The 23786-nt window shown below is 44.9% G+C and overlaps 1 protein-coding gene and 1 pseudogene across 1 annotated transcript in view; both read left to right on the top strand.

Annotated features, from left to right (window-relative positions):
• Window positions 1-23786, top strand: part of LOC148905697 (uncharacterized) — a 31235-nt gene that overhangs the window by 2620 nt on the left and 4829 nt on the right. The window lies entirely within an intron of this gene.
• On the top strand, window positions 21361-22883 carry LOC148905698 (uncharacterized; annotated as a pseudogene).

Below are 23786 nucleotides of genomic sequence, written 5' to 3'. Positions count from 1 at the left end.
CAGCTAGTCGAAGAGGAAAATGATATTGCAAATATTGCAAATGCGAGTGTAATTGATTGCAATAAGTAAATGGATGTTAAGACCAATTCAACTTAGGTTAAGAAGAAAGAACAAGTATCTTGTCAGAGAACTACAAAACGATATTTTTTATGGAAGTTTGAAATATAAGTTACTGTAAGATGTATCACATTTAGGAGAAATAAAATGTAAATGTTAAGTTTTACTCTTTTTTGTTGTTTGTTGTTTGTTTGGTTTTGGTGTTCGGATTTTTTGTTCGTAAGCATTAACTCGTAAGCATCCTTTGATGCTTAACAAGAATCCTGGATCCTTTGGGTGTGAGAAGTGAACAATAAGAGGCAAAAGAAAAAGGGCGAGGGACAAGCTTATTATCATCAATTGGGTTAAATCCTTTAATCAAGAGTATACCGTTCATAATGGTAAACGCGCCGCGCCGCTCATTGCGTTTAATAAATGTTTAGTGAATTGACTGAGGTTAAGGAGAAAGGTACGAAATATAGCCACTTTGCACTAAAAACATTGTAATTCAAGAGACTAAATTTTCCAAGATGGTTTAGATCTGGTTGTACAGTCCTTGTTTTTTTTTTAAGTTTCACTTCTAAAAACAATTCAAGAATTCAGTCAGATGATGCTTCGCGACCGATGCTTCAATTAGCGCCGCGGAATTGCCGTGAACAAATGCAGCGCTTATTCGAGGGCATAGGTTATTAATATTTTTGCTCTCATATTAGAGTGTGAGAAGAGAACAATAGGGCAAAAGGAAAGCGGTATATACACGTTGATCACTAGGAGAGTGACTGAGAAGCGTAGGCGTTAGAAGAGAACAATTAACCAAAAGAACACTGCCGCAGTTGATCATCAGTAACTAGAGCATAGTTTATAGAGTGCATGAAAGTTGTTGCCACAGGCGGGTCCCCTGTGTCAAGTGCGACGCCGCGCGGTATGTCCAGCGGTCGCGCGTATAAGCATACGTTGGGACTACGTTGTTCGCCCAGATAGAACGATTACTGTCTTGTTATCTAACCGTAAAGAGTAGTTTTTTTGGGTTAAATTGATGTAAATGCGATATATAAGCTATTAAAACGGTTTGAATTAGAACAAGAGTAACTTTGAATCGAAACTCCATCCCCAAGTGGCGATGGCAGCCACAATAACAAGACAATTTGGAGCTGAACACGCGACGAGTTCAGTGAAGTCCTTTGGTCAAGGTTGACTGGTTCAAGGATAAATAACAGCAAGTTTATAGGATATTTGTGTCCAAAGTTGAGCACTAGCAGATACAAGGTAAATTTCGAAGTAATAGTCGTGATCTCGAGTTGTTCAAGTGAACATGGAAAGTGAAAATGGAGATAATAGTATCCGTCAAAGGAAACCTACAGAAAAGGGCCTAGAATATTTGCTGGAAATTAAGGTAAAGAATTTCTTTGCAAAGAAAGCAGAGTTATGTAAGGAAATGAAATCTATCCTTAAGTTGAGAGGACAGTACGAAGATATATCAAAGTGGAAACAGGAGCTAAGTAGAGCCCATATTATCCAGTTAGATCTTGCTGATATACATGGCACAATTGCTCAGCTGAGTGGTGATGAGGGATTACAAGGCCTTAAGTATGTTTGGAGCCAGATTTCAAGTGAATGGAACGAGTTTCAGGAAGTTGTCGAATCAGAGATCAGGTATGTTGAACAATTACACTTAGAACAAACAAAATCAGTATGTGGGTCTAAAGTTTCCAAGACTTCAAGAAAGTCGAAACCCTCCACAGGAAGTAACCGAACCGGCCTTTCACATACACGTAATGATAAGTATGAGTTACAAAAGAAAGAGGCTTCCTTAAAGGTTGATCTTGCCTTCTTGCAAGATGAGCAGAGACTTGATCGTGAAATACTTAGGCAAGAACAGGAAGCAAGGGACCTGAAGCTACAGAAAGAACTAGCTCAAAATAATGCCCAACTAAAGGTGTGTTTGGAAAGTGAAAGGCTGGGATCTGAGTGGAATGATCAGAAAAGTATTCTTTCTGCGCTCCCAAAGGAAAGCCATGCTGACTCTATAGAGATATATTTTGATTCATTTCTCTTCGAGCAATCCCAGGACGAGCCAGTGAAATCAGTTGACAAACAACATCCCTCAATTCCTCCTCACCACGTTGCTGTATCTAGTTCAGCTGAGAATGTAACAACTGTTTACTGCACCACAAAGCCACACACTACTGCTACTTTCAGTTCCCCCCCTCATCAGCCCAGCTCAATATGCTTTCTTAAACAGTCAAGATATAGTGCAAGGCAAACACAGTTTCAATCCAAGCACAAACGACAAAGATGCTGCTCAGTTAATAGCAGACCTGCCCTACACAAACTCTAACCTCCCTTGTTCCCAATATACTGCTGCTGTGACTTCAAGCCACCTTTATTCCACTCCAGTGAGTGCCAGTCAGCACATTAGGATGTCCAATAAGATATCTCCTATCAGCTCTAGTGCCCTTACCCTTAACAACAAGCAGCACCATTCACCCGCTCACGAAGATGATTCTACAGACAAGAGCCATCACACATTTGGTCAAACAAACCAAAGCGCTCCTGTGTCTGAAACTAAGACTGTAGTAACTACCCTTCCTGTGGTGCACGAACACCTCACAAGCATGAGAGACAATGTTGAGCTACAAAGAATACATCAAGAACCGCAAGACTCAACCACTAGTCCCGCTGAGTGGCAGAGAGTAGCCGTTTCCCTAGAAAGGTGTATGAGTAAGTTAGTAGAGACTAATGACAGACTCTTAACTAGTATAAGACCTGGCGAAAGAACTAGTACATCTCCTTCGAGAGTTAAAGTAACAATTCCAATCTTTAGTGGTGACCCATTACAATATCCTATCTGGCACAGCTCTTTCAAAGCTCACGTTGATGTAAAGGACTGGGATGCAGATACAAAACTGAATCTTCTCAACCAATACGTTTCTGGAGGACCCAAGCAAGTCGTGGAGCACTACCTACTTATTGGCACTGAGGATGCCTATGTTAAAGCTAAATCGGTGCTGCACGAAAGGTATGGCAACCCAAATGTCGTAAGTTCGGCATTCCTGAGCAAGCTGGAGAAGTGGCCAAAGATAAACCCCAGAGATGCGGGTGGTCTGAGAGAGTTCTCAGACTTCCTTGACAAAGTTGTCGCTGCCAGAGAAAATATTCAGAGTCTCGCAATCCTGGATTTCGCGAAAGAAAATGTGAAGCTGATCGCTAAGCTGCCATACCACGTCGAGAGTAAGTGGAGAGAGGTGATAACGACATGGAGAATTAAGAACGGTGAATCTCGTTATCCAACCTTCTTGAAGTTTGCAGATTTCTTCAGAGAGACCGCTGACAGGGCCAATATACCGGAGCTAGAGGACTTGTCTAAGTTGACGAGTAAGCCTAAGTTGGTAAAGGGTCCAGGTATACAACCTCTAGCAACTTCAGCGTCGACCTACAAACAACAGCCTCAAAGAGAGCCGACAAAAGATCAAGTGATCAAGCTCGAGAAGGACCTCAAGAAAGGGACTGCAGAAAGAAAAGACCAAAAGACTTGTTTGTACTGTAGCAAAGAGCATCACCTTAATGACTGTAAAGACTTCCGAGAAAAACCCTTTTCAGTGAGAAAGAACTTTTTCTTTAAAAGAAAACTATGTTTGGGTTGCACCCATGGCAACCATCAAATCAAGGATTGTGAAAACCTGCCAACTTGCAAGCAGTGTAGAGGAGCCCACCTGACCTGTCTGCACCAGGAAGAAAAACCGGAAGATAAAGGAGACAGCAAGTGTACTAGCGTGTGCGGCATCAAGCATCAGTATGGAACTTACAACAGTATGATTGTTCTGGTTTGGGTACGACCTCAAGCGGACCCATCCAAGGAGATTCTTCAATACGCAGTGCTGGATGATCAGTCGAACGTCAGTTTTATCTCCAGAAGTTTGTATAACCGCCTAGGCCTTCAGGGAACTCCTGCAACGTTGTGTTTAACGACTATGCAAGACGCCGATGTACCCGAAGAAACCAATCGAGTCAGTGGAGTGGAAGTGCTTGATTATTACAAGGAGCATATTATCAAGCTGCCTACCCTGTACAGCAGCAGTAAGGGGGACTCGCGAAATCCAAATCACCAAGCATCGAATTTCACGGGTATTACCCGCGTTTCAGGCTCCTCTAAATGTATGCGTCGGCAGCGGGTATTACCCACGCGATGATTCCCTTACTGCTGCTGTGTTTGCGTCGCAAACAAAGGTTAAAATATTTGTCTTATATACGATGCATGAATGTAAAGAGTTCGTTTATGACTTCTGTATAAAGTGCTTGAAACCCAAGTTTGTTACCCCGCCACCAAGGAAGTTAGTTTGTTGTGGTAAAAAAATGCAAATAGAAGACGACACGTCAGCACAGTGTTACGAGTGTGGTAAGAATATTCGTAATGCCGTACCTAATGCCACCAGAGAGCAATATTACGCCAATGGAGGTCGTACGAAAACACCTTATAAGAGAATAAAATACTTCAGGGACTGGATGAGTCACATCCAAGGTTTACGACCGGTATACTTAGACAACGAAGTAAAGAAGAAAATCATAGATCACTTAGAAGAGCAAACACCGCAAAGTCTGCGGAAAACATTGAAAAAATTAAGACTAGGGAAATATTACAAAGCTATTCCCTATCTTTTGTCTGAATATACCGGTAAGTCTATTCCCGAGGTTTCTGATATGACAAAAGCCGAGTGGATGTTTTGTCGGTTGGATAAGGATATTCCTTATTACCCTGACGTAATTTACGAAATATTTTACAAAATGGACCCCAACCACCCCCTGTTAGGATGGATTCCGAGAAGATAGTGAATCTTATGGCATAAGATGAGTAATTAGCATAAATATTACGCGTAATTTCCAGACTGACGTTCGATATGTAGATAGAATCCTGTCTCGCTTTTTTCAAAGTAAATATTTACTGAGCGAGCTTTCTTTGAAGCTCCTCTTTCGCTTCTTGTTAGATTTTTTTGCGAGATTCCTCGGAAAGATCTTTTACGACTGTTTTTTTGTTTCTTATGTCCGACTTTAATTTCTCGTACTTTTCCTTTTCGGCTAAGATAAGCGAGAATTCTACGTCGTCTATCTTTCTGTCACGCAATGCCTTTGAGACAAGATCGGTAATTGTATTTACTTTAGCCCTTGACAGAGCTATTGTCGTGTCATGCTTGGATATTTTGCTTGACAACTGCTTCATAATGCCCGTAGCAACAGCCGAAATGATACCACAGGCTGCCCCAACGCCGGCCAAAGGAACTCCAACAATTATTCCCGGTCCAGTAAGCGAAGTAGCAACGCCGGAGCCCGTTAACACAACAGATATGGATCCTGAAGTTATCGAAATCTTATGTAGCGTACTCCGGGCTCTGACGTACTTTTTTCGGACTTTTTCGTAGTGTTTTGTCTGCCCTTCCAAGTAAGCCTGGATTAAGTTCGCTTTATTCAGACGAAAGTTTTCAGCGTTTAATTTGTTAGGTTCCTTAGGAAGTTCAGGATAAAGTGGAGGTGCTGATGGTATAACATCCATTATATATACTAATGTACGACGCTTTTGGGAATGATATTGAGGAGCAGCCACATCACGACAACAGGGATTATGCCAACTGGAGAGCATTTAGGAAGAGGTTTCCACATGCAGACCCCACTAAGTTCGAAAGAAGACCCGATGGGATTTACTTCAACGGCGAAAGAATGTACAGTAATGCGGACTTGGAGCCAAAGGCGACCGTTAAGCATAAAGAAAGGCAACCTAATTTTCCAGAGAATCTATTACCGACAACAGAGGATTACCCATTTTACGACAACAAAGGTGGAGCGGATGACTTTGCTAACATGGTTACCTCTTTGGAGATTCCCGTGGGTTCTACGACTTTCAAGACAAAGGTCAGAGACATCTTTAGAGAAACCGGCTATGGTGATATGCAAGTTTTTAGCTTCCTCCTTGCTCATGTCCAAGTCTTGCAGGGCGAGATTGAAGGCCTTTTGGGCCTGGTCTCTATCGCGTAGGGCATTGTCTCTTTGTTCTCTCATCTGTACTATTAACTGATTCTTGTCGTCAAGTTCTCTCTTTTGAGCATCAAGGAGTAGTCGGTTTTGTCTCATGTATTCTGCTTCCCTTTCCTCCAACGTTTCTTGTAGTTCCTCGGCGCGTTTTTCTAACGCAATTTTTTCATTCAAGGTTTCCAAATTTTCTAAGTCACTCCTGGTAGCCTCTTTGAAGCCTTTTAATCTTTCCACGTCAGCCCTGACTAAGCCAGTATCATCAAAGAGATGTTGTGGCTTGGTCCAACGGTTATCGTTGGGATATCGCATGTTTTTAACGCTTATGAGGACTCTGTTTCCGCGTTCTGTGAGCCTTATGTCGTCGGCCTCGAGATGGGGATAACGCTGCCTTAGCTCTTACGTTGCCCACTCTACGGTTTCCCGAGTGGTTGCTTCGTCTATGTTTCGAAGTTCCAAGTACTCAGGAACGGGGCCGCGGTTCTTTGATTGCCACATGCGATTCAAGGCTGCCTTGAAGCTTCTCCACCTACTGCCATACTTGCTTGCCAAGGCCATGTCGTACATTAGGGGCTTTGCCTCCGCGTTTTTAGTCCATTCATCAAATTCTTCATCGTTAATGTCGACTTGACCTTCTTCGGTAAGGGGGTCAAAATCCGTTCCTTCCATTATATATGATAAGCACAAAGTTAAACCCCAACGTATTACCTAAGCAGGTTGGCGGACGAAAGGCAGAACGCACCTTTCACCGGGTCACCTTTACTCCCAGCAGCGCAAAACCAGGAGAAACCTTGTACGTAGGCGTGCCCCGCCTAACGGATAACCTAGTCTTAGTACCCGGCACCTTGGCTTTAAGGTTTGACCTAGCAGTGCAGCCCAGTACTGCGGATGAAAGGTGTTGCGTCAATAACGTGGGCCGCAACCTTGTCTCTAAGATGAGAATCAAGTTTGCTGGGGAATCCTTGCTGGACTTAAATAGGTACGATCTGTATACCACCTATAAGGACCTATGGTTAACAGCCTTCGAACGCGCGCAAAGGATAGAACAGGGAATTGGTAGTCTCATCCTGCGTAAGGTCCGCACGCCTGTTAAGACGCAGCCCACGGACTCCAGCGGAGAAACCGCAGTAGCAGATGCGAAGCGAATAAAGACGGCCTATGGTAGCAAGTACGTTATCCCTTTGGATTTTGAAGTGATTACGAACCATGGTGCGTATTACCCAAGGCAGCTAAGTGAGTTACAGTTCGAAGTAACCCTGGCCGATACGACCAACATCCTTGGAGATATGTCCACCGCAATTAGTGGAGCCGTTCACCCTTATTCTATCACCAACTCAGAGCTGCAGTACGAAACGGTATACAGCGAAGAGCTGGCCCGTAGCGCTGGCATGGAATACAGCTCCGGCAAGGCATTCCTTTACGACCACGTAGTGATGTACAAGACGTTCAGCTTCTTGGACAAGACGGATGAGGTTATCAACCAAAGCATTAACCTCCCCCGAAGAAGTCTCACGGGGTTGATGCTGGTTTTTGCCAAGCCCTATGAGGCCGGTAAGCGCGACTCCGAGGCCTTCCACAACCCCAACATTACTAACGAGGGGGATAAATGTCAACGGCGTTCCAAACAAAGTTTACTCCCAGGGAATAAAGCCCGCAGACATTTACAGGGAGGCAATGCGTAAGTTTGGCGACCACATTAGCCCTGAGGAATTCTTTAAGGATAAGTATGCGCTGTGGATTGACATGCGCACCACCAACGACGAAGACCTACATGGGCAGGGTCTGCGGTTGGTCAACACCCAGGATGGTATCACTTTGGAGATTAAGCGTACCAAGAATACCAGTGCGGGCGACAGCGATAAGATAAACTGCTACGTCTTTGTCGTGTCTGACGCGCAACTGAGCATAGAAATGAACCAACTAAAGAGTGTTGCATATTAACGACTTTGTTACCTCAGTCGTTCTATAAAAAAAGTTAAAATATTTCTCAAATATACGATGCTACGCGTATTCCAAAACAACGAAACAAAACTGCAATGCATTGCGCAAGGCGAAAAACTATACTTCAAAGCGAAGGAAGTGGCGTCTGCGTTAGGTTATGAACGTTCCAGGGACGCAATTAGGGATCACGTCTCCGATAAATACAAGGAAAGGTGGGTTGACATAAAAGGGGCTCCAAATCACTGCTCTTCTACTATTCATCCACATTCCGTGTTTATTTCGGAGCCTGGTTTGTATGAACTGATATTTAGCTCTAAGCTACCCAAAGCTGTGGAGTTTCGTGATTGGGTATTCGAGGAAGTGCTACCCGCATTAAGGATGACCGGCAAATACGAAATAGAAAAGCGCTTTGACACCCCAAATAAGTTGGTATTTAAGTTAGAAAACGAATTTGACCTACATAAGAAGGTGGTTAACTATATCCGCAGGTTTTACCCACAGATGCTCATAGCGCCAGGCTTAGGAGAATTGCAGGACAGCGACGGTAAGCGTATAAAGTGTTGGCAAAAAGGTTACCAACGAGGTCAACCCGATTTACTGCTGTTAAACGCGCACGTGCACTACCGCGGCTTCTGCATTGAGTTAAAAACCCCTAAGGGCGACGGTAGATTGTCGCCAGATCAACAACTACTCCTGAAAAGGTATGAAGAAAATGGATAAAAAGTGTTAATTAGCAACGACTACGACGACATCTGCCGTGCGATTGCCGCATACGCTGAGCAATTGAGAATTCCCTGTAGGTGGTGCTGTAAGTCTTTCAAAACCACGGACACTCTGACAACGCGTTTAAAGATATTTCATAGAATATATGATCCAGCAAGTGCATTGGCGTGATTTAATTGAGGGTATTGCATACGAAATAAATAATTATGTTGTCTTTGAGGATTTGAACCGCATGCGGTTACTCCTCAAATACGACAATGTAGAATACTCCCTTTGGGCGCCTGACAGGGTTCGGTATGTAATACAAGGCGAAGAATTTACCCACCTGCGTTCACATGGTAAGCAGGATGGGCGGTGGGTGTTTGACATCGAAAGAAGGGTTGCCCCGTCTCCTCTATGTGGTTAGGCGCGTCGTTTAAGTGGGGTTCGTCGACAATGAGGGTCGGCGACTCTTTTTTAACGATGCAGTCAGCAGGGGGTTCGCACGTAATACAGTCCATATATTGAAAGGGTTATTAGGAATCCTCCTAGGAATGCTGCTGCGTAGGCTATCATATATTTTAAGGATGGCCTTATTCTTATTAAGATCTTATTAAATGCCCCGGAAACTATTTTAAGGAATGTCTTAATAATAAATAAATAATAATAAAGGATATCTCAAAATAGTTTCCTGGATTCGCTAAACCCATGTATGGGCCTACCCTGAGGTTTTCTTAATCTCCTCTCTTTTCTTTGCACGCGCCATTCCAAGGCGATCGACGTATTCTTGAAACGTTTTGGGGCACTCTGCGCTCACGTACGAACATTGCCAGATATGTTGCTCGCTTCTGTTACACCCACACTTTGGACAATCCGCCTACCAGTATTCTCTGTCTTCCCAACGCACACCTTCAACGCGGTCGAACCATGCAAAGCGGTCGTCAATCTCTTTCTTACGACGTATCAAACGGATAATAGTCTCATTTGGACAACAACGCGCAGCAACGTCGCCGTGTTCCTCACAGGCCACAGCGATAAGATCATAGCCCGTAAAGCAGCGGAACTGATGCCAGTCGCTATCTACGCTTTCTTCGCAGCGCTCACAGATGTTCTTCAGGCAAACTCTGTTATCCACGTGGTACTTTAACATCTGCTTGCTGCTGAACAGACGATTGCAGTGTTCACAGCGCTTCTCCCGCGACTTTCTGCAGACCTTCTTTTTGACGTGATATTCGAGCATTTGCTTAGAGGTGAACTCCTTATTACATCGCACGCACTCCATATATAATAAGAATTTAATAAGCCTTATATGGGATACTTCATAAAGTCCTTAACGGACTCCTTAGCCCATGAGGCCATCGTTAACAGCGCACCAAACCTTTCCGCGCGCTTCAAACCACACATTTTATCGTACAACTCCTGCACGCGCTCTCTTAATCGATTGATCTCCTCCCTTTGCATTTCGATGGTGTCTCTCTTATCTTTAACGTCGTTAACGATTCTCTGCACTGCTTCCGTAGGCTCCATATATATATCAGAAAACCTTACGTTTTTCACTAGTGGATTTCGTTAGAAATCCTAGTATATTATGAACCCAGATCACATGCCTTGTAACGCTCTGATAGTAGGACCCACCGGCTGCGGAAAGACCCAGTTCGTAGTAGAGCAGCTATTAGGACCCTTTAGATACCGTTTCGACTATATCGTGCTACTTTGCCCCACCTACGTGAATAACCGCACCTGGACGGGCATAGGAGTGAAAGATGACGACTTCTTTGTGGATATTTTGGACCCTAACGAGTTATCCAGCCATCTTAAGTTCTGGCACAAACAATTCCCTAAAGATACACAGACACTCCTCATACTGGATGACGGGGACGACGGGGACGGCGGGGACGACGTAAAAAGACGCACCTCCGAATTAGTGAAGCTTGCTTTCAGCGGCAGACATGACAACATTAGCGTTTGGTTGCTCTCGCAGCAGCTTACCAACGTCTCTAAGCCTTTTAGGGAAAACATACGATCACTTGTCGTCTTCTACACACCCAGTAAGTCTGACCTGGAAACCATCTTAAGCGACTACGGCGGTGAGATATCCAAGGAACAGTTACACGAATACATGCGCCACTTAAAGACGCACCAACATTCCAAAATGATCTTTTCTTTGAGGTTTCCGTATGACGTTAACATATATGGAGATTGAGCAGTTGATAGAAGTCCCCACGCAGCTAGATGAAAGTAACCTTAAGGAACGACTTAACATCCTGGTGTCTTCTGGGAAGTGCAAGGAAATGATAGGCAAGGAACTTACCCATGAGCAAGTTAACAAGTTGTCAAAAGAGGAAGTTAAGAAGTTCCATAAGAGGTCGAGGCCGCCCTTGCAAGTAAGACCACGGACGCCGTAGCAGACTCCGCTATCCGACTTGCAACTAAATTGCTTGGACTTGCGCTGTCTATAGACGACGTGGAGCAACTACGGAAGGACATAAGCGAGGACTATGTTATCGCCCAAGAACTTAAGATAACCTGTGGGTGGTTGTCTTTGAAGTGCGGTAAGTTAATGGCAGTCGCCTCTGCGGCACTTCACGTAGCTCAGCATGTCGACTTGAAGGAACTTACGATGTCTTGGAAGGACTTCAAGAAGGACAGAGAAGTCGAAAAGGTCTTCCAGGCGGCACTTGCCGAGGTACCTGATCAAGTCGCCTCAAGTCCTTCTTAAGTACTTACTTAAGTCATCCTCAGGAATTATCCAGGTCGACTCAAGTACCTAGTTAAGTACGTGCTCAGGTCACCTTAAGTTACTTATCAAGTCCTTTAAGTCCTTAGATATAAATGTGTGAAGCTGAATCAAAGGCGGAGGAAACCCCTCAAGTAGAGGAGCAAAAGATCACCAAGGCTAAATCTCCAGGTAGAGTCGCTGCCGGAAAGAAGCTCGCGGAGATGAACAGGAAGAACAAAGCCAAAAAGGAAGAAAAGGTGGAGGAAAAAAAAGAGGAATCCTTTATTAATCCTGGGTACGTCATCGGCGCGTTAGGAGTTGCTATGGCATCAGGCAGCCTCTACTTACAATGGCGGGCTACGAAGCCAAAAGTAGAACCCGTGCATGTGACGCAGGAACCCCGAAGCAAAATACCCGTAATGGAGTAATAACCTTCTCGCTCTGTAATATAATGTCAACCACGTTATTGAAAACTGTTGAAGAAGCAGCTATTATTACTTCCATCGTTGCGGGTATTGGTTGGGTAGGTAAAAAGGTGCTCAAAGAAGACTTTACTGAAGACCCAAGCAAGAGCTTCGCTAATTTTGCTAAGATGACCGCTGCCGTGGGTGGTGCTATCATGGTAAAGGATTACCTACGGAAGGAAAAGTACCTACCTAATGTATAATGGCTGCGTTAGGAGGTGCAATAATTGCTGCTTTAGCATTCACTGGCGCCAATTACGCGGCTAAGTACATAGAAAAGGCAGCAACTGGCGGAAGTAGTCTCGAAGCCGAAAGGAAGAGACACGACTTAGCGCTGGAGAAATATCAGCGGGACGTGGCGGCTTGGAATGAAAAAAGACAATCTTACAGGGATTGGTTGGATAAGAACTACCAAGACAAAATGCAGGCGGATAAGAACTTCGAAAATACAGACTACGCCTTTCAACTTTATGCACAGGCGCACCCCGCGGCATCGACGGGGTTGAAAAGGCCTCAGTTTAAGAATTACTACCAGCCTTCTAAGAAACAAAAAGACAATGAGCTGATATTTGTAGGAGTCGCAGGGCTGGCGTGAGGCGTAGCTTTGGCGTATTTAGTCTAAGCTACGCTTAGCCTCTAGTGGCGCCTTTGGCGCCTAGAATATAATGATCGTCTTTTTGGAAAGCGACAAGAATGACTTTACCACTTACTTGAATCCTCCCATGAAAGCCCATAAGGTTCGGCTGGTTAGTTACTCGTTGTATAATTCTTGGTATAATTTAATTGGGGGCCTGGTCACTGAGCATAAAGGCAGCGGCAATTATCAAGGTGAAATGCTACCCGATGGGCATTACACGCCAATCACCCTTGCTAAGGAGCTCGCCAAGCGCGGTTATACTCTCACCACGGGATTACCACACGAAATGACCCTCAAACATAATATGTCAAATTATTCAGTAACTTTTGGAAAGTTTGACCCATTGGGATCTTTATTATGTGCCTCGGGCAAGACAATTACCGACACAGCCATACCCGTGAAATGGAAAGTCGCATCCTCTTATGAAGTCTATTGCGACTTGGTCAATAGTGACAACAATGGAGAAAAGTCTTCTCTTATGTCCAAGTTTCTGCCCAAAGGTAATCCATTTGACCTGGTAGAATACACTCCCATTTCTTTGAGCTATGATTTGTCTAATTTGGTAGAAAGCATAAACATCACCATTAAAGTGGACGGAAAGACGGTGGATTTTAACGGACGTAAGATCAATCTTGTTTTGGAATTCATATAATGGGCCGCGTAGAGGACAAACTCAAGAGGATGTACTATGGACCTGAAGGCTATTGGAGAGGAGCGTCAGCTATCAAGAAACTCGCGACCGCGGCCAGGGTATCAGAAGAAATGGCTAAGAATTGGCTAAGAAAACAAACCCTCTGGCAGGTCTATCTTCCCGTGCCCAAGTACTTTCCCAGGCCCAGCTTTACCGTAAATGCCCCCAATGAAGTTCGTCAGGCGGATTTGCTTTTCTTGCCGCACGACAAGGTGAGAAGAAAGACCTATAGATACGCTTTGACCGTAGTCGATATCGCAAGCAGATACAAGGACGCCGAACCCATAACCAGCAAGGATTCTGGGGAAGTCGCAGAAGCCCTAGGTAGGATTTATAAGCGCGTTATGAAATGGCCTAAACTGCTGCAAGTGGATGCGGGGACAGAGTTCATGGGCGAGGTTACTAAGACCCTGAAAGACCACGACACTAAGATTAGAAAAGCCGAAGCAGAGTACCACAGGGGTCAGAGCATCGTCGAAAGATTCAATAAGACCTTGGCCGAGCGCCTCTTTGGGTACCAGTATTGGAAAGAGCTGGAAGATCCCTCCAAACGCAACAGGGTATGGACTCAGAGGCTCCCCCAGGTCGTCGCGGCTTTAACTAACGAGGCGGCCAGGGCTACGGGGATGAAACCCAAGGATGCTATGAAGAAGAAACACGTGGAACACAAGTCCTACGTCAGAAGTTCGAGGGCGGTCGGACTGAAAGAAAAAAAGCTCCCCCGCAACATAGTGGTCAGATACCTCTATCAGCCGGGGGAACTCGATGGTGGCAGTAAGAGAGCCACGGATCCTAACTGGTCTCTGGAAAGGTATGAGATTTCGAAGTCCGTCACCAAGGAAGGGCAACCCGTGTTGTATTACCTAGATGGCCCAAGTCGCGGATTCGTCAAGGAAGAGCTGCTCATAGTCCCCAAAGACTCAGAGTAATGCTGCTCCACGCGCCCGATTACACTCTAGGCATGTCAACCTTACGTTGCCTCTACAATGCCCGCGTTTATTATTCATACGATCCACGGAGATTTGCTGATCGTCATTTGGGTCAAACCTCCATAGTAGTGGTATGTTACACTTGGCACACCTTGCCCCTTTCTCATAGACGTCGTCTACGCATAGGTCGAACTTTAACCCCTTTCCTTCGTCGTGGCGCTTGTAGCGAAGGCGTTTCTTAGCAATGTTCTCCTTAGCTACGTCCTCTGGCATCTTATCGTAGCGCAGTTGCGGACCCCAGGCTCTTTTTAACTGTTTGGCATACTCCACACGACTTACGGCGGTGTAGATAAGGTTACTCCAACACAGCCGCTGGTCTATGACCCATAAGGTTTCTTTTATGGTAAGCCATTGCGCGCTGTGGACTGTCATGCAATAGCCCAAGCGCCAGCCTGGATGGGAGGTTATTTTTTCTACCTTTTCTATGGGTACCCTGGCTTTATCGTGGGTAACTGCGTTCTCTAGTTGAACATTCGTGCCTGGTACTAAGGCATCTCTTCTTAGCATGCGGGTGTCACGCGGCTTATAACAAACGGGCACCAAATGACTAGGGAACCGCTCCTGGTGTATTCTCAGTAGATCTTTTTGTATGCGCGACTGTGCTGCGCGCTTACTGCTTAACACCAAATCCTTAGGATGCCAAGAATACAGGAAGTCTTCGTAAGACTTTGCTCGTACCCTCTTACGTAACACCTTAGATTGTTCGGCGTCGCTAAGGCCCCTTAATTCTGCCTTTAATTTCCTCACTTGATCCTTGCTACGGTAGTCTGTGTTAATTTCTTCATGATAGTCTACCCTTCTTTTAACCATTCATGGGGCATTTCTCCGGCTATAGGAGGTGGTTGACATGGATCACCGGCAAATACGACTTGGCACTTTCCGCGGAGGAAGTCTACGAACTCCTGCAGGATTTCTAAGGGCACGGTACAGATTTCATCCCACAGTATCACGGGAGATATGTCGTGGATGGCTTCCGGCACCCACTTTTGGCCATTCCAGCGAAAGAAGCTGTGGTAAGTTTGCGCGTCGTGGCCCATTTCGCAGAGTTCTCTTTCCAAACGATGTGTTGGCGTTAGCACCTTTATCTTAGGAAAGAGTTCTAACACACGCGTCGTCTTACCGCTACCTCCCGTACCGTAAAGGTAAGAGAAGCGTTGGTAGGAAATAGGGTCCGCAACTGAGGGCAGTGGCTCTTCCGTCGGCGTAATGGAACCGCGGGTGTGTTCTCCGTGATATTCTACGCGTGCCCTCCAGGCTCTTATCTCCTCATCTTTGACGCGCCACTGGCCACTTTCTGCGAGTTCATCGGCAGTGTAGAATTCCTTCATCTTTTCCAACACACTGGGCTTCACGTACAAAGAATCCGTGGATACGCGTGGAACATCTTCTTTGTCAAACCGCAAGAGCATTGGGAGAAGGTTAATGTGCGCATATGCGAGCATGCTGGCACGCAGGTGATAACATTGCGGTCGATGGTCCTGGTAATAACACAGCGCATTCCATTTATGCAGCTCATCATCTACGAGGTAATCCCATTTCTCCACGGAGACCATCGTTCCTTGATCGTGGGCTCTTTTAATGAGGAAGCTTAACTCTCCTTCGTCTGTTATCAAACGCCGTTGCATGTGCTTCTATCCCCCCTTAGCGCCCTGGGTAAATTTGCCTATGACAATTCGGGCGGTTGGGTTGTGCTCTGGGAGCCACTTCGTGTAGGCGCTATGGCAAAGTATGGCTTCATGCGCTGCGTATTCCAGGAGCTTACGCTCTTCAAAGAACTTTAACAATGGCACTGGTATCCATTCTTTCTCTTGTAGATGCTTCCCGTACCATGCGTAAATTATGGGGTGCAAGTCTTTAGCCAACTTCCAAGACGTTAATCTGACGAACCCCGTAGCTGGCGCGTCGTTGCTGCCGTCTAAGGACACACGAAAGAACTGTGAATCTGGATGGCCGTAGCGGTCGTAATATTCCTTACAATCTCCCAGTCCTTTAAATGACGCAGGATAGCAGGGCTTCATGTCTAAAGACACGTATTCTTCCTCGTCGTACTCCATGTTCTAAAGACCACCGTGGCCGTGTTCTACGCAGGCTTTGGCTATGTCTTTGAATTCTTTGGGGGTCGGTTTCCACCCATTCCTTCTTTTTGCGGCTAAGAAGTCCAAACTACGAGAGCTGAGGACCTCGTCTGAGAAGTCTTCCCCAAGGGTTTCACAGGCGCTTTGAATGCGCTGGTGTTCGATTTCCGGGCGCTACAAAGTGCCGTCTTGGGTCATAAACTGGCTTCCTTCCGAATCCATTAACCATATTGAGTTCTCATGAATCAAGTTCACCAACGGGGAGGTTTCGTAGACCTTGGTTTCCTTCTTTCGCGGGAATCGAAGTTCTCGCCAAACGTGTCCGTTATGCTGGTAGATGACTATAGGAGCACCTCTGCCGCCGTATTTATGTGTCCCAGGGTAAATGTACCCGTCTGTGATGTCTTTCACGTGTATGCGCCTTTCTAAGGCAATTTCTAATTTCTTTATGTTGTCTATCGTAGCCCCAGCTTTGTAGGTGGCGTTTTCCCATTTCCTGATGGCTTCTTTTCTTTTCGGAGTTAACTTACCTCCGCGGGCGGAATCTTCAAAGAATTCCCTTACCAGTTTCCCGACGCAGTTGCCGGGATGTCGCATTGGCTTGAGTTTCCTAACGTCTGGCTCTTTGATCTCATACGCACCGTAGATAACTACCGTAACAGGGTAAGCAACCTCGTAGAACAGCGCGTCGATGCCTACCAGCGCTCCGGGGCGCGTTTGCTTATTTAAGACAAACAGGTTCTGCTTACCAGACGCCCGAATAGGATTGCGACCCCTTTCTATTATCCATTCACCGTCGTAATACTTTATAAACGTTAACTGTAAACGGTAGTTACCTTCAGGCATCAGGTCTATTATCTTTTCGGCTCTTTCTTCATCCATGATTTCTTCTGTGTCTCCTTCTGTGAATGTCGTGAAGGCGAAGTCGGCGTCCAAACGATCCAATACCTGGGTTCGCAGCTTGCGTACAGTTTTGTTTTGAATGCGCGCGATGTTGTCCATCTATATCTAGGAAATATTTTAACCTTCGTTTGCGACCCTACAAGATACTCGATAGGATCTAAATATCTTCGCAAACACAGCAGCAGTAAGGCGCTCCTCGCCGCTGTCGCCGGATCGCGCAAGGGGGTCACAGGCCCGGGAAAAACCCGCATAATTCCAGGTGCGTTGCCGACGCTCCGCGAGTCCGCCTTGCTGCTGCTCTCTACACCTGGAAGAAAATATCAACCGATACCTCTCAGACCCCTAAACCTGAGGTTGCTCTAGAATGGGACCATCTTGTAAAGATCGCTGAAGATATCATCCCTTACCAACCAGGTGTTGAGATATCTCTACTCATAGGAAGTAACTGTCCGCAAGCCATCCGCCCTCGAGAGATATGTGCGGGAGGTGAGGACGAGCCCTACGGTCACAGGTCCTTGCTTGGTTGGGGCATAGTTGGTCAAGTCTGTAAGTCAAGACAAGAAATCCAAGGTAAAGTGTGCAACAATATCTCTCAGATACGCAGTCACTTCGTAGTGCCTCCTAAGGCGAAAGAAGTTGTTGCAACCGACGTACTGAAAGTGCTGGAGGCCGACTTCCAAGAAACAAGTACAAGGTCAAAACCCCTCTCGGTTGAAGACAGAAGGTTCCTGCGACTACTGGAAGATGGGATATGTAAACTTGACAACGGACATTATCAAATGCCACTCCCTCTTAGGACAGAAGGAATTAGTCTTCCTTATAACCGCCCTCTAGCAGAAAGGAGATGGAGACAGCTCAACTCAAGATTTAAGAAGAATCCACAGTTCCTAGAAGACTACAAGGAGTTCATGAAGGACGTCATCCTTTCATGTGCAGAAAAGTTCCCCAAAGAACGTCTCAACGTTCGAGACGGAAGGGTCAACTATGTTCCTCATACAGGCGTGTATAATGCAAGGTAGCCTGGACAGATAAGAGTAGTTTTTGACTGCTCGGTACGTTACGAGGGAGTTTCTCTCAACGATTGTCTGCTCCAAGGCCCAGACCAGCTGAATGGTCTATTGGGTGTGCTATGCCGTTTTCGAGAAGAGAAAGTCGCGTTCACCATGGACATCAAGGGAATGTTCCACCAGTTCTTTGTGTCAGAGCAACATAGGGACCTGCTAAGGTTCCTTTGGTGGGAAGATGCAAACCAAGAGAAAGAAGTCACTGAGTACAGAATGAAGGTGCATTTATTTGGTGCCGCAAGTTACCCTGGTTGCACCAATTTCGGCCTAAGGAGAGCAGCAGATGATGGTGAAGAGGAGTTCGGATCTGAGGCAGCAACACTCATTCGAGAAGACTTCTATGTAGACGACTGCCTCAAGTCGACCCCTACAGCACAAGATGCCGTGAAGCTGATTAAGTCATGCCAAGCAGTATGCGCCAAAGCAGGCTTGCGCTTGCACAAGATCACTAGCAACAATAAGGAAGTTCTACAGGCTGTTCCTGCGGAAGATCGTACAAAGAACACTAGAGAAATCGACTTGAAGGTCGACCCTTTACCTATCGAACGAGCTTTGGGTGTAGTGTGGTGTGTGGAAGATGATACCTTCCAATTCCGCATTGAACTAAAAGATAGGCCATTTACGCGTCGCGGTGTGTTGTCAACTGTGTGTTCGATCTACGATCCAATTGGCTACGTAGCCCCGGTTATCCTAGAAGGAAAGAAGATTCTTCAACAGATGTGCAGGGATAGGCTAGACTGGGACAGTCCTATTCCAGAATCGATGCGACCATCGTGGGAAAAGTGGCGTACCGAGATAACAGATCTAGAAAGCTTGAAAGTACCAAGATGCTTCAAGCCAGCCGGCTTTGACGAGATAAAGTCAGTAGAAGTCCATCACTTCAGTGATGCTAGCGTAGAGGGATATGGACAGTGCTCATACCTTCGAACTGTTAATCAAGAGAACCATGCTCATTGTTCTTTCATAGTGGGTAAAGCGAGAGTCACGCCGTTAAAGCAAAACACTATCCCGAGACTAGAGTTGGCAGCAGCAACAACATCTGCCAGGATGGGTGAATTCCTGCGTGCTGAGTTGTCTTACCCAAAGCTAGATGAATACTACTGGACTGACAGCAGAGTCGTCCTTGGTTACGTGAAAAATGAAGCACGAAGATTCCATGTTTATGTGGCAAATCGAGTTCAGCAGATTAGAGAGAAGACTGACCCCAACGCTTGGATGTACGTGGAAACGAGTCAGAACCCCGCAGATGACGCCTCACGTGGTTTGCCAGCTCGTCAGCTGCTGAACGGTTCACGCTGGTTGACAGGGCCTAAGTTCCTGTGGGAAGACGGTCCCTTTAAAGTTAAGCAAACAGAAGATCACCCGATAAGTGAATCGGATCCCGAGGTAAAGCAAGGAAAGGTTCTCTTAACCAAGACACAAGACCCACCAAGCCACCTGGAACTGAACAGACTGAGTCACATTTCATCATGCTTTAAAGCAAAGAAGGTTGTCGCCTTGTGTCTCCAGCTGTTGGCCAAGATCCAAAGCCGAAGGATAAAGAATGATAATGAGGCCAAAGAAGATGTCTCAAAAGCACTACGTACAACATCGATAACCCCGTTACTTCTTAAAGAAGCGGAGAAAGTGATCATCAGAAGTGTTCAACGTGAATACTTCCCAGAAGAACTCGGAGCCTTGAGTAACCTGAGTAGATGCAGTTGTGAAACAGAGAGGAGTCTTATAAAGAGGAAAAAGACAGTCCTGCGGAAGGCAAGTTCCATTTATAAGTTAAACCCCTACATCGACCAAGATGGTCTGATCCGGGTTGGAGGTCGTATTGCCTGTGCTGACGTTACTGAAGAAGTGCGCCATCCCATTATCCTTCCCAGAAAGTGTAATGTGACAACTATACTCATCCGTTACTATCACGAGAAGGTCAACCATATGGGTCGTAATACCACCCATAACGAACTGCGCCAAAGAGGTTATTGGATCGTCGATGGATCATCAGCTGTAGCGAATATTATTTCTCAGTGCGTGACCTGTCGCAGGCAGCGTCGACCACTCGAGCAACAACAAATGGCAAGCCTTCCCAAAGACAGGTCACCGAACCGTGCGAAGAGCCTTGGAAACCGTTCTCAGAAACCATTCCCAACAGCTGGACGATGAGTCTCTAAGAACTGTCATGACAGAAGTGGAAAACATCGTGAACTCGAGACCCTTGACAGCTCATAATCTGTGTGACTCAGATGCACCAGAGCCCTTGACACCTGGTCACCTTCTGACTGTGAAACCTAAGTTACTGATGCCTCCTCCAGGAGAGTTCCAGAAAGCAGATGTTTACAGCAAACAACGCTGGAGGAGAGTACAGTATCGTATCAACGAGTTCTGGTTAAGATGGCGAAGAGAATTCCTGCACACCCTTCAAGAGCGTGAGAAGTGGGTCAATCCAAAACGAGACCTCAGTGTGGGAGATATTGTGATTGTGAAGGACGAAGACTTGGCACGAAACAAGTGGCCTCTTGCGAAAGTCGTACAGACCCAAGTCTCAGAGGATGGTCACGTGAGAAAGGTTAAACTCCTTATAGCTGACGGAGCTCTCAACAACAAAGGCAAGCGCCTACACCCCCCTTCCTATCTGGACAGACCAATTCCCAAGTTGGTTCTTCTTCTTCCTGCCGAAAGCTGTCAAGAAGACTAAACAGGAGATTACCGGGAATTCCCAGCCGAGGAGCCTTGGTTTACTTTTCAGACATTGAACTTTGTTAACATGGAACATTACGTTGAACTTTAGATTTCTCATGTTGTGATTATTAGCGAGCGCATCATTTACATATTTTAGTAACTGTTAGCCACAGTTAGGGGAGCCATGTTGCCACAGGTGGGTCCCCTGTGTCAAGTGCGACGCCGCGCGGTATGTCCAGCGGTCGCGTGTATAAGCATACGTTGGGACTACGTTGTTCGCCCAGATAGAATGATTACTGTCTTGTTATCTAACCGTAAAGAGTAGTTTTTTTGGGGTTAAATTGATGTAAATGCGATCTATAAGCTTTTAAAACGGTTTGAATTAGAACAAGAGTAACTTTGAATCGAAACTCCATCCCCAAGTGGCAGCCACAAAAGTCGTAGGTTGTAAAAAATGTATACTGTAGTGCAAAAGCGAAAAATTGGAATTCAGGCTGGATGCCCCGTGTCTTCTTTGAAGAATGCTGCAACACAATGTGGAGAAGCCAAAGGAAGTTACTTGAAGAAGGAGAAATGTAAGTTGAGATATGACATGATAAGAGATAACTACCTTTGGGACAAAGATAAGAATATGTGGACCACGTAGCACTTATGAAATACAAGATATAGAAGTATAGATAGGTTATAGTGCTTTGGAACGAGGTTATTCCTGGCGAAAGACCCTTGGAAATAAATTCGGAAAAATTAAATTCCAGACCTCGCTGGGAACCGAACCCACGACCTTCGGAGTTGTACTACCGATTCTCTACCAGCTGAGCTAGAGGTCATATTGAGAGTAGGTAGGGGTGAAATAGATGTGGAGTTACGATAGCAGAGAGAAGCGAGGCACTTGGCGGACCAGGGAAGATAGTTCAAATCAGATATTTAGGTCCATATTTATGGAGTAAGATTAGTAAGGACTTACGGAACAAACCCAGCATAAATGCCTTTCGAACTGCTATAAGAACAGTTGATGTCTCGGGATTGTTGGATGGATCCTGTAAGTGTATAGCATGCTCAACCTAGAGACTTATGGTTGAGCATGCTGTTCACTTGGTTATTCAGTTTCATCCTATCCATCCAGAAATCTATCGAGAGATCGTCTGTTCTCTACTGAAGTTATATTTTAATTACATGAGAATTGGGGTTGGGCTTGGATCTTGGGATATGAATAGGGTAGGGAAAATTTTAGATAGTACTTAATGTTAATCACTATGTACATATTAATATATCTTAGAATACATATATTCTTAAATATTTGTATATTTCTATTTATTTATTTAGTTTTTGTATTAATTTATTTGGTTCTTTTATAGTGTCCCCAATTAGCTTATATCTTAGCTAAATAACTTGACACTTTTAATAAAGTTTATCTATCTATCTATCTATCTATCTATCTATCTATCTATCTATCTATCTATCTATCTATCTATCTATCTATCTATCTATCTATCTATCTATCTATCGACGAAAGTAAGATTGGTAAGAGAAAGTATCACCGAGGACATATGGTAGAGGGACAATGGGTGTTTGGTGGAATCGAGGAATAGTCTCGAAAATGTTTCATAGCTGCAGTAGAGAACAGAACGGAGGAAACATTGTTAGCGTTGATAAAGAAGTGGATCAAGACTGGTCTCTGATAGTGTCTGATTGTTGGAAAGGATACATCAACCTGGAAAAACACGGCTACGAACATGCATAAAACCGTAAATCACTCAAAGGAATTCGTTAACGAATTAGGATTCCATACAAAACAAAATTGAAGGACAATGGCGGCAAATGAAGGCTAGTTTGCCGACCCATGGAAGAAGAAAAGAGCACTATGACTCTTATCTTGCGGAGTTTTTATGGAGATACATGAACAGAGGAGAAGAATTGTTGTGGGTGTTTTTGAATGACATGAAGAGAAATTACTCAAAATCCTTAAATATTCTATAGGAGTTTGAGTAGTTATATGTGAAAGTTACAGATATTGGAATGAGATTTAGTGACTGTCAGTTGAGAGAGCATTGTATGTTGTACATTTGAAAAAGAGTCACCTAGATACAGGCGACATAATTCCGATTGCAGTAATTATAAAAGTTGATTAATAAAACGTTTATTGTGCAAAAGAAAGTCGTTTTTTCGTTGTAGGGGAGGGATGGTCTTCTTCACTGCGTATCCGCGTATTCACTCCAAAATATGCCTTCATATCTATAGGGGGAGGTGTGGTCTTCTTCACTGCGTATCCGCGTATCCTCGTATCCACTCCAACATATGCCTTCATATCTATAGGGGGAATGGTGGTCTTTTTCACTGCGTATCCGGGTATCCACTCCAAAATATGCCTTCATATCTATAGGGGGAGGGGTGGTCTTCTTCACTGCGTATCCGCGTATCCAAACATTTAAAGGAAGGGTTTGAAGTGCGGGGTATTCGATAGTTGTACCGTATAATGATGTTATTTTGATAATATGATGCCCTATAAGCGTTCACTTTCCTTTGAGAAAATGTAGTGCTTATCATGAACAGTGTTGCGTTATGCATGTCACAGTACTCGTCAACTTGCCGTCTCAATGCGACAAGATCAGAAAACATTCATTTACTCACCAAAATAAGCCGATCTTTTCTACGAATTCCTTTAGAAATATTATTGAACTTGCCTTTATTCGGATATGTAAATCGCTGCTTACTTTTTGTTGCAAATATTCGAGTTGTTGACCGAAAATGCGGTTGTGTCTAAGTCGATTGCCCTTGGTAATTTAACACTCGAATAAACCTTTTTATGTTTTCTATGTTCGTTTAAAGCATTATTTTATCTCATAATCAGTAAACAGGAATGAGAGTCTAAGAGTAAAAATG

Source organism: Actinia tenebrosa, unplaced genomic scaffold (assembly GCF_029948245.1).
Source record: "Actinia tenebrosa isolate PJP-AT-01 unplaced genomic scaffold, QUT_ActTen_1.0 PGA_scaffold7__59_contigs__length_16204524, whole genome shotgun sequence".
Lineage (NCBI taxonomy): Eukaryota > Metazoa > Cnidaria > Anthozoa > Actiniaria > Actiniidae > Actinia > Actinia tenebrosa.
This window is presented reverse-complemented; position numbering and strand designations above follow the sequence as displayed.